Raw genomic sequence first — 5,059 nt, forward strand, 5'->3', positions numbered from 1 at the left:
ATGGAGGAGAAGGAAGAAAAGGTAGTAGGAGAAGAAATTCCAATGAAAAAGAAGGAGGAAGAAGAGGAGGAGGAGGAGGAGGTGGTGTTGGTGAGAGAGTAAAACAAGAAAAAACTTAGCAAGGTAAAACAAAAAGGAAAAGATGAACAAAAAAAAGAAGAAGATGGTGATGATGATGAAAAAAGAAGAAGCAACAGAAGACAAGGAGGAGGAAAAAGGAAAAGTTTTGAATTATGCAGAACTTATCAGTATACATACACTGAAAATTCTTAAACAATACACCCAAATATCTTCGTGTTACACCCAAATTTGCTGCAAATACAGAAAAATATTTTCTCTAATGCTGCACTTTTTTTGTTCTTCTTTTCTTTCTTATTTCTTTCTTTCTTTTAGTTGAACGAATGTAAGTTAATCCTCTTCCAAGTGATTTTGTACCATTATGTGTTTCTTCTTCTTCTTTGTTTGATTTTTTTATTTTTATTCTTGTTAAAAGAGTAAAACAAGAAGAAATTTGAGAAGATAACATAAGAAAAAAAAAGATGAATAAGAAAAAAAAGAAGATGATGATGATGATGATGAAAAAGAAGAAGAAGAAGCAACAGAACATGAGGAGGAGGAAGAAGAAGAGTTTTGAATTATGCAAAACTTATCAGCACACTGATTTAAAGAAAATTGTCGTGTCGGTATAGAATTTCATAATTGAAATCTCGTTGCAAGTATAGTTCTACACCAACAAACAATCCTCCCAATCAAAAATTTAGGTTGTCACATAGAACAATCCCCAAATAAGAATTAACCGGAGTATTTAAACTCCGGGTCGTCTCACAAGAAATTGCAATGAAGTGTATGATTATTGGCTATGAGGGGACAAGGGGGGTTTGGTTGATAATTGGGCGAGAAAATATAAATGGCAAGAAAAGTAAATCAAGCAAATAACTAAAGAAAGCAAGTAATAAAGAGAGACATTCATGGCAAGGATTGAGATCATAGGCTTTCTATCCTAATCATGCAATGATTAATTCATCTTATTTAGTTAACTCCAACAATTAGGGAGAATGTCAAACAAGACGAATCAATCATACCACAATAATAACAAGAATTTATCTTATTACGTCATCTCCAACATTGGAAGAAGGTATCATATTATCTTCCATGAGAGAAAGTCTAACAAGACTAGCTAATCTCAATCCAAAAGTCCTAATCAACTTATTAATTAAATTAGCAAAAGATTAGCGTCAATGGAAACAATATTCCAAAAGTCCTAATCAACTCACTAATTAAATTAGCAAAAGATTAGCGTCAATGAAAACAATATTAGCTAACAACTCTAGATCACCAACATGAGTTGGGTTTTCATGACTCAAGATTGCCTAATTACTCTTTCCAAGCCAAGAATGCTCAAAATCTACTCTAACATCCAACCAAGCATTTTGTCAAACACTTGGAAGGCATACATGGAAAGTATAGTAAAATGTGCAAGAAATATAAATCTACCAACTATCAATTGCAAGAAAAGTAAATCAACAACTCAAATCAACAATTAAAAGAACATCAAACATTAAATTGCATTAAAAGTAAATCAAATCCAACATGAGTTCATAAACATAAAAGAGGACAAAATAAAGGAAATGACAAGTAAAAACTAGAAGAGTAGAGATGTAACAACAAGAAATTAAAAGGAGAAACTAAATCAAAACAAGAATTAAAACTTTGATCCAAGAAGAATTAACTAAAACTACCCTAAAATCTAGAGAGAGGAGAGAGCCTCTCTCTCTAGAATTCTACCCTAAAACATGATGAAAACTAAACTATGACTACTTTGTTCATTTCCCCTTCAATCCTTGGGTTCAGTAGCATCAGAAATGGGTTGGATTGGGCCCAAAATGAGCTGCAAAATCGCTGGGGGCGATTTTTATTAAAGTGGACTCACGGCAGAATCGGCACGCGCGGGTACATGGCACGTGTGCGCCCCTGAGCGCGAAGAAACATATGGCAAAATTTATATCATTTTGAAGCCCCGGATGTTAGCTTTCCAACGCAACTAGAACCGCCTCATTTGAACCTCTGTAGCTCAAGTTATGGTTGATTGAGTGCGAAGAGGTCAGGCTTGACAGCTTTACGGTTCCTTCATTTCTTCATGAGTTCTCCCACTTTGCATGCTTTTCTCCTCAATTCTTCCATCCAATACTTGCCTTATGAACATGAAATCACTCAACAAACACATCAAGGCATCTAATGGAATTAAAGTGGATTAAATTTAGCTATTTTAAGGCCTAAAAAGCATATTTTCACATTTAAGCACAAATCATGGGAGAATTACAAAACCATGCTATTTCATTGAATAAATGTGAGAAAAGTTGATAAAATCTCCCAAAATAAGCACAAGATAAACCACGAAATCGGGGTTTATCACACACATACACCGAAAATTCTTAAAGAATACACCCAAATGTCTTCGTGTTACACCCAAATAACTTCGTGTTACACCCAAATTTGCTGCAAATACAGAAAAAATATTTTTTTAATGCAAAACTTTTACATTACATTCAATTCAAACCATCAACAATAAAACATTATTCACCTACAAAATCATAAACTACTAACGAAAAAATTAACTTGAATAGAACCACACGTTAGCAACTTGATTGGATTCAAAACAAGAATAAAATTTGTTTTGATTCAATTGACAATCTGAACTTGAATAATTCATTATCTTTAACAATGAGATATGGAGGAGGAGGAGGAAAAGGAAGGAGGAGAAGAAATTCCAATGAAAAAAGAAGGAGGAAGAGGACGAGGAGGAGGATGTGGTGTTGGTGACGACGATAACGAAAGAGGAGATGAAGAAGAAGAAGAACGTGTAGCAAGAAGAAGAAGAAGAACGTGCAGTAACGGCACAACGAAGAACGTGTACACGTTGATTAAAATCTGTTAAATTAAGAGGCATATGAAATGTGCATGCGTAAGATGCGCGTGTGAGGGTGATTTAGGAAAAAATGACTTGTATGGTAAAATAGCTTGTATGTAGTCCACCAAGAAATCAGTGATACCTTCTAGGGAAGCAGGAAACGTGGTAGGAGAGGGACATCCATGATAATGCTCTATGGCTGTGTTTGGTTGACGTCTCAAAATAATAAAGACATAGACATAAATGCATAGAAGTACAAAGATACAAGAAGACACTGAATTTTTTATCTTGTTTGGCAATTTAGATACAGTAGAACATACAACTCAAAATTTCACTAAAATATCGATTTTACCCTCACCATTCTCCCACTACCATTTTTGCCCTTCTCCCTCTCTCAGAGTTATCATCAGCCGTTAATTGCACCACGATCTTCAATCAAATACAAAAATAATAATATCCTAATCTAAATTAACTTTAATATTATAAAATCAACAAAAAATCCAATTTGATGCATCCCAAACAAAATAACAAACACATTCAATTTTTTGACAAAAAAATAATTCAATGAAGGGAGAATAAAGGAGGAAGGATGAGCAGATCAAAGGAGACATTCACCTTGTAGAGGATGAATAGCGTCACTAGAGAGAGGATGGAGGGAAACACCGTCGAAGACCAAAGCCAACGGTGGATCTAGACAACAGCTTGAAACCTGAGCCCTTCGAGAGAGAAAAAGGATGAGCAGACGCAGTGGCTCTTGACAGAGGAATAGTGGCAATCGGCAAAAAAGATGTACCTAGATCTGACTTTTTGAGGAAGAGGGTGAAGCAGAAAGAGAAGACACAATGGGTGAAAAGGAAAAGTAGGAGAGAGGCAACGGTATGGGTGTCGCAAAGAGGAAGTGGGAGAGAAGCAGTGCATGGTGTGAAAAGGAATAGGGAGAGTGATGGCGATGACCAGCAAATATTGAGGAGGAAAGATGAAAGAGGGAGGATGAAGGATGGTAAACTACTAAGAAGGATAAGGAGTTGTAGATAGGGAGGTGGAAGATGCATGAGAGAGGAAGAGGGAGGGTGAACTTGGAATTCTGAAAATTAAATAAGGGTAAAAGGATAAAAAAATTAGTGCTCACAATTTATGTCTCAGTGTCTCAATTATTTGGAGGTACACAAATTTAGTGTCAATCTGTGTCCTCCCGTGTCCATAAAAAAATTGTGTCTCACTCAACCAAACGAGAGACATGTGCCATCGTATCCATGTCTTAGAGAGACATGGACATGAACCAAATGCTACCTATATTTTGCTCTAGTCACTACAAGAAAAATGTTGAGTACCGTCGGATTTATCGTCAGAGAACCAATTAAAATTTAACGGTAATCAAATTACCGCCGGAATGAATCAGGCGATATAAACCTCGCCGATAAATGGTTATCGTCAGATTCTTTTTGTGCGGCGGTAATTACCGTCGGATTCTGCGATGGAATACCAGCTCGAAAAAGCAATTGGTTATCGGAGAATTTTTTCAATGGTATTGTTGGCGCCAAAAAATGTTGTTTCACACACTATTACTGTTGGATTATTCCTACGGTAAATCAGACGGTAATGTCAATTTTTTAAAAAAATTGAAATAAATGGTTAATTTTAATTTTAAATTTAAATTTATTTTCACACAATTAATGTCGAGTTCATAAATAACGAAAACCTATTATTTAAAATAAATAATACAATGTTCAAACAAATTAAAAGTCAAGTACATCAAATATATATAATCAAATAGTTAAACAAAACACTAATAACTACAGATCCAAGTAATCCTCGTCGGTTCCATGGCCCTGAGTCAGCGGCGCAGAAGGCGGTAATGTTCGTGTACCACCAGCAGTGGTGTTGCTACCAGCAAGGTTGATGCCAGCGACACATATCTGGGTCTGGTATAGCTCCATCTGAGCTTCCATACGCTAAAGCCGCTCTAGCGACTCCCTCCACTCCAGCCTGAGCTCATCCGTAGACGTCACACGGGTGAGGATCTCCTGATACTTTTCTCGATAATCATTCAGCTCCTGAGCCTATTGGTAAAGGCTGCTTGGAGCTCCTGCACTTGCAGCCTCAAATTCAAGCCTTCCTCGGGCTCGACTGGTGGCAGAGCCTGACAACGGG

Source organism: Arachis hypogaea, chromosome 13, assembly GCF_003086295.3.
Source record: "Arachis hypogaea cultivar Tifrunner chromosome 13, arahy.Tifrunner.gnm2.J5K5, whole genome shotgun sequence".
Lineage (NCBI taxonomy): Eukaryota > Viridiplantae > Streptophyta > Magnoliopsida > Fabales > Fabaceae > Arachis > Arachis hypogaea.